The 12,590-nt window shown below is 42.8% G+C and overlaps 1 long non-coding RNA gene across 1 annotated transcript in view; it reads left to right on the plus strand.

The window, feature by feature from the left end:
• Positions 1-11,821, plus strand: part of LOC118887555 — a 47,407-nt gene extending 35,586 nt beyond the window's left edge. The window contains exon 3 of the long non-coding RNA XR_005018036.1: positions 7,493-11,821. This is a non-coding gene — a long non-coding RNA (uncharacterized LOC118887555). The remainder of the gene's footprint in view (positions 1-7,492) is intronic.
• Positions 11,822-12,590: the final 769 nt, after the last annotated feature.

Consider the following 12,590-nt stretch of genomic DNA (forward strand, 5'->3'; position numbering starts at 1 on the left):
ATCACCACAGGTTTAGCTAACATCTATCATCTCATGTAGAGACAATAAAAAGAAAAGAAAGAAGAAAAGAAAAAAGAAAGCAGATTTTCTCCTTGTGATGAACTCTTAGGATCTTAACAACTTTCTGATATATCATGCAGCAGTGGTAGCTATAGTCATCCTGTTGTGCATTACATCCCTAGTGCTTATTTACCTTTTTAATTTTTTTTTAATTGAAGTAAAGTTTATTTTACAATGATTCAGGTGGACAGCAAAGTGATTCAGTTCCCTGCAGAGAACCCCCTGTAAATTATCTTAATTTACCCCTGTAAAAAATCTTAATTATGCTATATCCTTAAAATTTGTCTATCCTTAAATGTATGGTTGTAAAGAACATGCAGCAACAGGGAAAATGCTTATTAAAAAAAGAACATGTTACAAAATCGGACCCCTTCATAACAACTTTATTTGAAACAGATGCATAAGAAAAAGGATGGGAAAGATGTACCAAATCCCTTAACACTGGTACTGCTAGGATGGTAGGATTCTGGGTGATACATGTTTCTGTCCCTCTAATTTTTACCAAAATAAAGAAAATTCAAAGGCATCAATTCTGTTCAACTGTAGGGCCCACTTCCTTCAGAAATACCTGTGCGTAAGGCAAGGTGGGAGGGAAGATTGAGTGAGCTGACCTTTGGAAGGACTTCAATTTACCTCTTGCCTTTTAATTTTTAAGAACACAGTCAAATAATACAAGGGTAAACAGTAGTCACCCTTTCCAGCCTCGAGTCTGAGAGGAGAGGTACACCAAGCTTTCCTTCCCAGATTCCTCTCTCCCTGACCTGCTATGACCTAGAGGTTTCAAGGGCTGTGGGTGGGAATGGAATTCTAGTGCTGACCAGGAGACTAGGAAGCATAGGAACAAGGAATGAATGAGATTGTCTCATTAGATAACTTGTTGCCTGGAGCCAAGAAGGAAATCAACAAGGCAGTGTACCAGGATAATTCAGGCTGCTATCGGGTGGGACACATCCTGTCCTCATCAGCTCAATGGAAAGACCGTGGGCTTGGGAGTTAGATAAACCTGGGGCGAGAACCGTTTGACCTTGGCCAACTCACTTGCCTTCATTAACCCTCAGGTTCCTCACTGAGAAAGGGGGATAGTACCATCTATCAGTAAAATTTAGACTTGTTTTGTTACAAACATTGGAACCTCACCCAAGACAACTTCAGCAATTTATCTTAAGGCTGCTTCTGTATCTATCTCATGTAACTTACAAAAAAAAAGGAACCAGGAGCAGGAAAGCCACTGGAAATCCCGGAACAAGAATTTCTTCTTTCTTTTCTACGTTTCCCTTGCCAATGTTTTCATTCTCCCATCCCACCCTCCAGGCCAGCGTCTAAACTACTTATGGGGGGAGGGGGAGTTTGGGAGGATATCTGTATAAACTTGGCTGTGGAAGTCATTATTTTAAAATACTCGTTTGGGGCCTTTCCATATTGGTGACACAGGTCTTCTTCAAAGTTGTTTCTCATATTGACTGGTGTGCTCCGGAACACATGGCTTCTGCTGCATGTATTAGTGGCCGCAAAAAGCCTGCCTCGGTGCACAGGAAAGCCACACCACGTTCTCCAATGCATCCAAGTGAGCTGTGGCCTAGGAAGCGCTTTGTCTGTTTTCTGTGTGCTGTTTCATCCAGCCACAAGCTCGCCTTATAAAATTTCAACAGCTGGAGGAGAGTGGGGCTGTGGATGAGAAAGCCTACTATTGTTAACTGTGTTTTAAACTTGCACCATGGAGGTGGGGGGGTACTACATGACAAGTACTAATGTTTTGTGAATTTCCCTACCCCCCTGCGCATGTGCATGATTATAAAGAAATTGACCAGAGAGAGAGAAGGAGGGAGAGAGGGAGGGAGAGAGACAGAGAGATCAAAGCCAAAAATACATAACAGGTTGTGATTTCAGTCTTACCTCTACTGATAAATTCTCTGAGGTTAGTCAGTGGAGTGCAAAAATCCCACTTTTAACAACTGGAAAGAGAAAGGTTGCCATACCATTTCAGGGTTAAAGTTAACAGCTTTGGTCAACAGAGAGGCTGGCCTTTTGCAAGTTTCTAGAAGAGATACTCTGATTGGACCAGCTTGGGCAGCTACCCCTTTCTAGACTAATCATCTGTGACCGGGGGCTGAGGTCACCGTGTACAGAATGGATTCCAGGGGTTCACGACTTTGCAAAGGGACACAATGACATGTCATAGGGTACTGGACCTATCCTCTTCCAAGTATCCACCACACAAGCTCAGGAAGTGATGTGAAGATTAGATGTATGTCAAAACCCCAGTTTGAGACTGAAACAAAACAACAAGCGTTTGTTTCTTTTCCTGAAGCATAACCCTGTTTCCTGAGAGCTCAGGATGACTTGTCCATTCTGCTTACTCTTGGCTCTGCTGATACACGGATGCCGGGTTGGGGTAAATCATCACTATTTCTAAGAAACCATTCCCTGAAGAAACCATTTCCTGAAGGAAGCAATTACCTGTTATAAGTATCTTTCAATTTTCATCTTATTGCACAAAATACTCAGTCTTGATAAAACTCCAGATCTACATTGAGCTCGACCTCCTAGGTTATTTCATGAATCCCCACAGGAATCCTTTAGAAGGACAGTTATTATCCTTCGTTTGCAAACTTGTTAATTGGAGATCAGGGAGGTGAAGTGGCTTGCGTAAGGTGATTTGACTTAAGTCATCCAATTCCTAGTTTCATGCCATCTTCGTTAGACAAAGTGGGGTCTTTTTAGGAGTTTCACACTCTCATAAATAGCTGAAGTTATTTATTTCACTAGAATTTGGTGTTTGATCAACGCTTGGAAATTTTCGCTCATTCCATAGTGACCATCAGGCACAGGCTGGGCATGGTCTCTGCCCTTGGGTAGCTTACAGCAGCAGAACTGTAATATTGCTGAACAAATAATTATAGGGTAGTTTAATTATTTTTATCCTGAGTCCTGGGTAGAAAATGTACAGAGTATTTTGAAATATGCCTCTTAAAAATAGAGAATTTGGTGTCCCTGGTGGCACAGTGGTTAAGAATCCGCCTGCCAATGCAGGGGACACGGGTTCGAGCCCTGGTCCAGGAAGATCCCACATGCCGCGGAGCAACTAAGCCTGTGCGCCACAACTACTGAAGCCCGTGCGCCTAGAGCCCGTGCTCTGCAACATGAGAAGCCTCCGCAATGAGAAGCCCATGCACCGCAACGAAGAGTAGCCCCCGCTCACTGCAACTAGAGAAAGCCCACGTGCAACGAAGACCCAATGCAGCAAAAAAAAAAAAAGTAAATTTACAAAAAAAAAAAAAAATAGAGAACTTAAAAATCTTCCTACCCCTTAACCAAGAATTCTATTTGCAGGCATTTCTAATGTTTAACTTATTTTTTAATTTTAATTTTTTAATTTTTAGTTTTTGTACAATTTTAAAAGGTTACACTCCATTTACAGTTATTACAAAATATTGGCTATGGTCCCTGTGTTGTACACTACATCCTTGAGCCTGTCTTACGCCCAGTGGTCTGTACCTCTCACTCCCCCACCCCTGTACTGCAGCTCCCCCCGACCCCCATCACCGCCACTGGTACCCACCAGTTTGTTCTCTGTATCTGTGGGTCTGCTTCTTTTTTGTTATATTCACTAGTTTGTTGTGTTTATTAGATTCCACATATAAGTGGTATCATACAGTATTTGTCTTTCTCTGTCTGACTTATTTCACTTAGCATAATGCCCTCCAAGTCCATCCATATTGCTGCAAACAGCAGTTTTGTCCTTTTTGATGACTGAGTAGTATTCCATTGTGTGTGTGTATGTCTATATGTATATAGACATATACACATCTTTTTGTTTTGAAGTGAACTTTTTTGTTTTCTACATGCATCTTTGTAGTACTGGCACTGGTATTTTCTGAGGATACACTCTTAGAAATGGAATTTCTGATTCCAGGGATATGGGCATTAATGAATTAATATTTGTGCATTTACAGTCATACCAACAGTGTATGACAGTGTCTTTGATCTTGCCTTTTTGCTAACAGTGGATGTTATCAATATCATAAAAATATTTGCTGTAATAATTTTTATCCCGCTAGAGTTTCAATGAGGTTTAGCATTTTTTCATGTTTGCTCATGATTTGGGTTACTTTCCTGTTGTCTGTTCTTACCGTTCACCTGGTTTCATTTGTTTGTTGGTCTTCTGTTGTGCTGTTTGCCCATTTCTTGTTGATTTGCAATAACTCTACATTCTGGATATTATTTCTTTATATTTTATTTGCTGAGCATATTTTCTTTCAGGCCGTTATTGGTTTGTTTGATTTTAACTCTGTTTATGGTAACTTTTGTAGTGCAGATTTTCCATTTTTGTGTTGTCAAATCTGTCAGATCTTTTCAATTAGACCTCAGTTTTATGTCTTGCTTAGGAAGGCTTTCTTAGCCTTAAAACTATAAAAAATTTGTCTATTTTTTCTAATGCTTTTGTGGCTTGTGGTTTATCTTTGGGTATTTAATCCATCTGGAATTCATTTTTGTGTATGAGGGAGGGATCTAACTCCTTTTGCAAAATGGAAAATCTCAACACAATTATTAAATAGTGTTTCTTTTCCCCTCCACTTGGAAAATGCTACATCCTATACTATATGCCCACACAGTCATGCTTTTGTTTCTGGGCTGAAAATAATTAATTCTAATATATAACTGTCACCAAGTCAGTATTGCTTATGCAGATGTGCAGTTTCCCCAATATCAAAACAAACTAATTTTCTTGAAAGAAACAGTCCCCTTCCACCTCTGATTATTCTTTTACCTCTCGTACCTTTAGCATTTATGGCTGGTTTTCTTTCTTCTGTTGGTGTGGTACTTTGTGTTACTCCTGAAACATTTGACCTTGTGAATAGGCTTGATTTCCCCAATAAATGGTGGCGAGCCTGGTAGCTTTTTCTCCTGCATATTCTCCAGCTCTGAATTTAGCCACTTGCAACAGACTTTGCCTCTGGATTATTCTTTCAACCTTGTTCTTGTTTGCTTCCAGAAGAAATCACAATATGCTGGAATCTTAGGAGTGGGGAAGAGTCATAGGTTATCAGGATCACATACAGGTTCCCAGGTCCCACCCCTGAAGTTTATTGGTTTGAGGTTTAGCCCTAGAATCTGCACCTTTACAAAGTTAGGCCTTTGCTCTTTCTGCAGGCTAATCTCTCGTTTGTAAATAAGATGACAATTGGGCAACCAGAGCTGTGAGAACAAAACATCTGATGCAGCAAATGATCCTCTAGGGTCACTCTTCTAGTTTCCTAACAAGAGATGCTACAAATAAACTCTTGGGTCCTATTATTCCAAAGGCCACTTTGACATTTACTTCAGTGGAACAAGATGGAGGTATCTTCCTAACAAAAGTAACCAGCAAAGCCAAAAAGAGAAAGACATCCAAAAGCACTAGATTGTAAGCATCTCTGTTGAGTGTCTTGCATCCTTTCAGGATACGTGGGGATTACGCATTATGCCTTCACACTCCTCTCTCTTCTGAAGACGTCACTGAAGAAAGATTCCAATGCTAACATCAGTCAGTTGCTTGGAAGCTGACCCCGGCTGAACCATTGCTTCTTTTTCCACCGCCTCTTCTGGAAATTATTAAGAGATAAATGACAGAGACCAAAATTTGAGAAAATGCCAGGAGTTTGTTTATTCTGATCTGGTTCCTTAGAGATGCAAATGCATCAATTATGAATATGATGGATGAAATCATAATATTTCAACCTGCCATCTCTACATCAAGGCCTAATTGGGTCTTGCTAGGAAAAGACAAACGGGCGCTCTGTTTGTCAAGACAAGAGAAGAGACTTCTGAGAACTTTTACCTCTGATAACTCAAGTCCAGACTCAACAAATTAGTTCATTTATAAAGGGTTCCATTTCTTAATGCTAATGTATATGCAAATAAGCCCCCTTGTCTCCGTACAGGTATACGCACAGATGAACACCCCCAAGAGTGTGGCTTTTGCCTTCATTGTTGCAAGATAGCATCTATACCTAAAATTGCATTCTTATTTAGGCAGGAAGAAGGTGGAAGGGCAAAAATCAAGCCAGTTGAGTCTGTCCTTAAGAAAAGCTCTCCTAGAATCCTTTACAGGTCCCTGGGCCACTCCAGCAGTAGACATAGCTGAGGATAATAAGCATTCCAATATTCCTGCCTCGAACAAAAGTGAGACTCGTAAGTGAGAAGGGGAGTGTGGATCCTGATAGCTAAGTAGCAGTGTCTGTCTTGGGGTTCCTCCAAAATATTTCCCAAACCTCTGTGCTTCCCTGCATCTCACCTCCAGCAGCCCAGTGGTACTACAATCCACTCTCACCTGCATCCCCTTCTAACTGATCTCCCTACACAGCGACTGGTTATCTTTTTATTTTTATTTATTTTGTAGTTTTTAGTTTATTTTTTAAAACGGCTTCACATTTCTTTCTTTCTTTTTTTTTCTTTTGGGCCGTGCCTCGTGGCTTGTGGGATCTCAGTTCCCCGACCAGGGATCGAACCCGGGCCTTCGACAGTGAAAGCTCAGAGTCCTAACCACTGGACCGTCAGGGTAGTCCCTTGTAATCTCTTTAAAATGGTGTGAATTTGGATCACTCTGCTGGTTAAAACTTTTTATGACTTCCTATTTGAGTTAGAATAAAATGCACACATTTTTCTGTGACCTGAAAGGCCCATGTAATTGGGTAGCCTCCATTTAATTTTGTTCTTTCTTCCTCCTGGCTTATAACAGTCCAGGCACATTGGCCTCCCGGCAGTACTTTAAACCCACTGCGATCTTTCCAGTGTTAGGGCCTAGGTAATTGTTTCTCCTGCTCGGTTTCTCTCTTTCCACAAGTTTTTGTCCAAATGTCACTCTTTGGGGCCATCCCATCCAGGACATTGCGATGGTCTTTTTGATGTGTCAATTTAGCTAGGCTACAGTCTTTAGTTCTAGAGCCAAACACAAATCTGGGCACTGCTGTGAAAGTATTTTGTGGATGTGATTGAAGTCCATAATCAGTTGATGTGAACACAGGGAGATTTTCCTAGGTAATCTGGGGGAACCTGATTCAACCAGTTGAAAGGCCTCAAAAGCAGGGCTGAGGCTTCCATAAAGAAAAAGAAATCTCACCTGTGCTTAGCCCTTTAAGTCCATGTCCAGAGTGCCAGCCTGCTCTTCCCAACAGGCTGCCCTATGGATTTTGGACTTGCGTAGCCAGGGCCCACCGTTGTGTAAGCCGGTTTCTTGCAATAAACCTCGTGATATATATCTGTACTGGTCCTCTTCTCTGACTGACCCTGAAGGACACATCCCTCTTCCCCCACCTACCAGTTGCTCTTTATCACAAAACCCCATTTATTTCCTCCAAAGCACCGAATCCCATCTAAAATTACCTTGCTTATTTATGTATTTACTTGTCTATACATTTATGTCTTTTCCTACTGAAATGGATGCTCCACGAAGGAAAAGTCGGTGCCCGCCATCTTCACCACTGTGTCTCCAAAGTCAGTGCCCGCCATCTTCACCACTGTGCCTCCAAAGTCAGTGCCCGCCATCTTCACCACTGTGTCTCCAAAGTCAGTGCCCGCCATCTTCACCACTGTGCCTCCAAAGTCAGTGCCCGCCATCTTCACCACTGTGTCTCCAAAGTCAGTGCCCGCCATCTTCACCACTGTGCCTCCAAAGTCAGTGCCCGCCATCTTCACCACTGTCTCCAAAGTCAGTGCCCGCCATCTTCACCACTGTATCTCCAAAGTCAGTGCCCGCCATCTTCACCACTGTATCTCCAAAGTCAGTGCCCACCATCTTCACCACTGTGTCTCCAAAGTCAGTGCCCGCCATCTTCACCACTGTGTCTCCAGTACTTAAACAAGGTTTTATTCATAGTCCTTGCTCAGTAAATGTTTGTTGAAAGAATGGATGAATGGAAATCTGGTAATAAAATTTGGCCCACAGTTCCCTCCCAGATTACACATAGTTACATTTCCAGGCTACACCTGAAGAAATGATTTGGCAAGACTGCAAAAAAAAAAAAAAAAGTTAAATAAATTGTGGTGTATTCATTCACTGAAATGCTAAACAACTGTTAACAATGAAAAGGTGGCTCTGTATTTGTGAGTAAGGAAACAATTAAGCAAAGAAAGGAGGCTACTGGACAACATACATGGTAATTTACACAAATGTGTAAAGGAAAAGGGTAATATTAGAAATATACAGTTTCAAATGGATGCTTTCTAAAATATATTTTTGGCTAACAGAAGTCCTAAAATAGTTTATAGATTTGGAAATTGGAAAAACTGATGGCTACACATCTGTAAGAACAAATTTGCTTGTAGCTTTGGCTGGTCAGAGAATATATACTCCAAACTTTATACGTGTTGCTTCAGGTTAATTGGTCCTAAGATGTGTGAATCAAAGAAACACATTCCTTGCATACAATGGGACCCACCTCCAGCTGGGAAGGTCCAGCTGGGATGGGTGGGAAAGCTGAGAGGGATGGTGAAAACGTGAGTGGTCTAGCTTGGTGGGAGCACAGAGGAGAGGAAACTGGGGCTGGAGAAGGATTTTAGGAGCATCCATGGCGGGTCTCCAGCTTCCAGGAGAAGCGCTAATGCCTAGTTTAGTAGGCAATAGGGGGGCCACTGAAAGTTCTTGAGCAGGGCAGTGGTACCTGCCTGAGACTGTAGATGCTCCGTAAAGTTGAATATTACGTGAATGATGGGTCACAATGATCCTGTTGAAAGTTACCTTTAGAGAACAGATATTACTTGAGATCTACCTCGGTCCTGAGAGCCAACAGAAGCATGTTCATGAAATACCTCTTCTGCCAAAATAAAGTGTGTTGTACCCCCTCCCCCTAACCTCCACCCCCCCTTACCTACTTCCACGGAACCAGCAGTGACAGGCACTTGTCCCTAATTCCTGGACTCTCAGAATCCTGGGAAATCAAGGAAAGCTGCTCTGAGATACATCTGGTCCATATAAATGACAACTCATTTTTTTTCCTAATCAGATTTTTTTTTTTTTTTTGCTGGCAGAATCACATAGCTATTTTCTAAATCAAAGATCAATTTGTTAGATTATTTTTTACGGGTGGCATAGGGGTAATGGCTTCTGTAAAACATCTGTTCTATAATGAGAAAACAAAGATTTCTTTGCCCCAACTGAGTGCAATTACTTTTGGCTACCAGAGAGAAAGTTGTAGAAGCAGCGTCAAAATTCAAGGAGGATTGTTTGCAACAGAATTTTTTCTTTTCTATTTTTTTTTTCAAAAGTAGCTAGGAGACTGTGTTCATTAGCATTTTATACGCTGTCACAGAATAAAGCAAAACTTCCAAATCTGTGTGGGCTTGTTAATACAAATGACGGGTGAATTAGATTCAGTCAAGTCAAAGGAATTCTGGTTTGAAAAGAAGTGAGGGGAAATCCGAGTTAGGGGCCTTTCCTGCAAGTCCGTACATAGTTTTAATTCTAGGGCATCATTCACCCCCGTGAGTTTAAGGTCTACACTGGCAAAAAAGAATGACTATTCTGGAGGCCCCAGGCTCGCTCTGATTGGTTCTTCATGAGCATGTACCTCGATGTAGGCTTGCTGTGATCGCACACATCCTGAGAGCGTGCTTCTCTGCTGTTCGATTGTCAGCCGGTCTTCTCCGTGTGTCGCTTGCAGCTTCGTTGCCCCTGCACTCTCTGCATCCTCTGTGTTATCTTGCTGTTCTCCCCCCATCACACCCAGGCCCTGATCTTATTCTCTTAATTCGTTTTTTGGATCTTCCCAGTACAGCTCCTACCCTGATTTCACCAGTGTCGAAAATCCATCCTCATCCAATTTCTCGTTGCCACCTCGCAAGTTCTCCAAAAGTCGACTCCTTCCTGGAGCTTTGCCTAACACGCTGAAGACCGTGCATTCCTCTCTCGTTACTTTTCCAAAGTCCTTGTGCTTTGCAGACCGCTCTTCCTCTGACCCGGAGGATTGGTCTTCTTCATCGTTCTGTCCTGCACTCTCTCTTCTCGCTCTGCCTGCTTTCCTCAGGCAGCTGCATCCTTTTCCTCTCGTGACCCATTTGTTGTCAACTTGCAGCCCGTGTACTAGTCTTCTGAGCTCTAGATCCATGAAGCCAGCCAGCAGCTCAGTGTCTCCCCTTTGATGTTGTATTATTTTCCTGGGGCCACTGTAGCCAATACTACAGGCTGGTGACTGGAAACAGCAGACATTGCTGGGAAACAGAGTGATATTAGAATTGCTTTTATTGGTGAAAATAGTACCTTGTTAGCTAGCACGATGATTGTTAGAAATCAGCTCTCATCGGAGAAAAGAAAGCATTCAGGTTTTGGGTGTTGGCTAAAGTGTTTTGGAGACACCCGTACCTTCCAAACCCAGGGTATGAAAATCTTGCAAGGCTGTAGCCGGTACTCTTAGAGTGAGTAGTCTTGTGTTTAGCTTGTGACCCTGGAACATTTCCAGTGGCCTGAATCCAACTGAGAGAATTGAATCCTGCTTCTGGAGTTGTTGTGTCTGTCTTGACCAAACCTTTCTAATAAAGGAACTGTTCAAAGCTCCCAAGAGACAGAGAGTTGGGACTTCATTTGAGTCTGCAGAACTGATCGCGTGAACTGTTTTGTGTCTGCTTGCCAAGAAACGTTTGTTGAGTAAATGTCCATGTGGTTGGAAGACTTTGGTCTGAGATTTTCTTTCCTTACTCCCTGGCAGAAAGGTTATAAGAGAATAGCTAAAACTTCCCCACCCTAAACTTCTTTAGCAGCTGCCATGATCTCCCTAAAGAGCTTACAAGTTATGCATGACCCTTAGGCCAGATCACAACATACGTAGACGTAGAGATAATAGACCATTTCATTTATCAGTTTATGAATTGAACAGTTAGACTGCAAATGGACAAGTACAAAAGCCTTTCTCTGGACAACTGAGAGTTGTTGCTCTCAAGGAAACTTCTCTTAAGCCTCGGGAGATGGGTAGCAGAGGGTGAAAGAGGAGAAATTCAGGGACCCGGACGCCCACTCTGGGGGAATAACTGTGGCCGAGGCTGGCGAGATGGAGTCCTCGTGAATCCAGTGGCAAAGAGGAAAAGACTCTGGTTGGGAAATGCATGACCCATGGCAATTATCTTTGTCCACAAAGATTTGTGACTTATTTCCTTCTGTTAAATCAAGACCAGACCGGGCCCGAATGCCAGCGAGTCCATAACAGCAGAGACCTACCAATTAGTAGGACAGTGAAATTAAGGACAGACCCATCTGGCGTGAGGAAACGGCCATTAAGGTCCAAACCCTGCCTTGTCTTTGTCTTCTCATCCTGCATTTCCTTTGGTTTGGATCTGAGGTCAGTATCTAGGGGACCAAGAGGTGAGAGATTCTGTTTTTGGGTGAACGCCATCTCGACTAAACAAATGTTTGTGTATTTTAATCTCAGGACAGTGGTAGGAACGGAAGGTGATTAAATGAAGGAAGGATAGGCCTTCCACTCACCCATCCCTGCTTTTGGGCTTCACTCTTACTAAACCCGTTCCACACTGATGTCCCTCCCTTCAAGGCAAACGGCTTTATTTCTTATTCAGTCATCACAGTGGACCGATCTGTTACTTAGCTTCTGAAGATGTGGCGTTTGCAACTTCAGGGGGGACGGGAAGAGATAAAGACTGGCCAGAGGGAAGGGGTTAGAGGTGGTATGATTTTGACAAACTGCAAAGAACAGTTGGCAAACCTTCCTGAAGGCTCTGGTGGTTCAATTTGCAGGAGCTAAATTCTCCGTTTTTGTTTTTTTTTTTAATTTTATTTTTATTTATTTATTTATTTTTGGCTGTGTTGGGTCTTCGTCTCTGTGCGAGGGCTTTCTCTAGTTGTGGCGAGCGGGGGCCACTCTTCATCGCAGTGCTTGGGCCTTTCACTGTCGTGGCCTCTCTTGTTGCGGAGCACAGGCTCCAGACGCGCAGGCTCAGTAGTTGTGGCTCACAGGCCCAGTTGCTCTGCGGCATGTGGGATCTTCCCAGACAAGGGCTCGAACCCATATCCCCTGCATTGGCAGGCAGATTCTCAACCACTGCGCCACCAGGGAAGCCCTAAATTCTCCATTTTAAACAGAAGCTCGAGAAGTCAGGCCTGAGAGTGGATCCAGGTTGGAGACAATCTAGCCAGGTCGTGGATTGCAATGATGCCCGGGTTGGCCTGTCTCTGTTCCAGTGTCTGCAGCAGGTTGTCATCTTTCTGCGTGGCAGCGGGGCTCTGGACATCCTGACACCCTCCTGTGCTGTCGCCCCCGGGGGACACGCGGGTATTTCTGGAGTCTGGAATCCCTGATTACCTTTTCAAAGAATGAATTCCAGACCCAGAGAGGACCCCACGGAGATTCATTGCAAGCTGCCCTCCCATTTATTTATTTTTCAGAACAATTATGATTTATTTTATTTTATTTTTAAAAAATTTTTATTGGAATATAGTTGATTTGCAATGTTGTGTTAGTGTGCGCGGTACAGCAAAGTGATTCAGTCATACATATATATATACATATATCCACTCTTTTTCAGATTCTTTTCCATATAGGTCATTA

The sequence above is a fragment of the Balaenoptera musculus genome, chromosome 20 (genome assembly GCF_009873245.2).
Source record: "Balaenoptera musculus isolate JJ_BM4_2016_0621 chromosome 20, mBalMus1.pri.v3, whole genome shotgun sequence".
Taxonomy (NCBI): domain Eukaryota; kingdom Metazoa; phylum Chordata; class Mammalia; order Artiodactyla; family Balaenopteridae; genus Balaenoptera; species Balaenoptera musculus.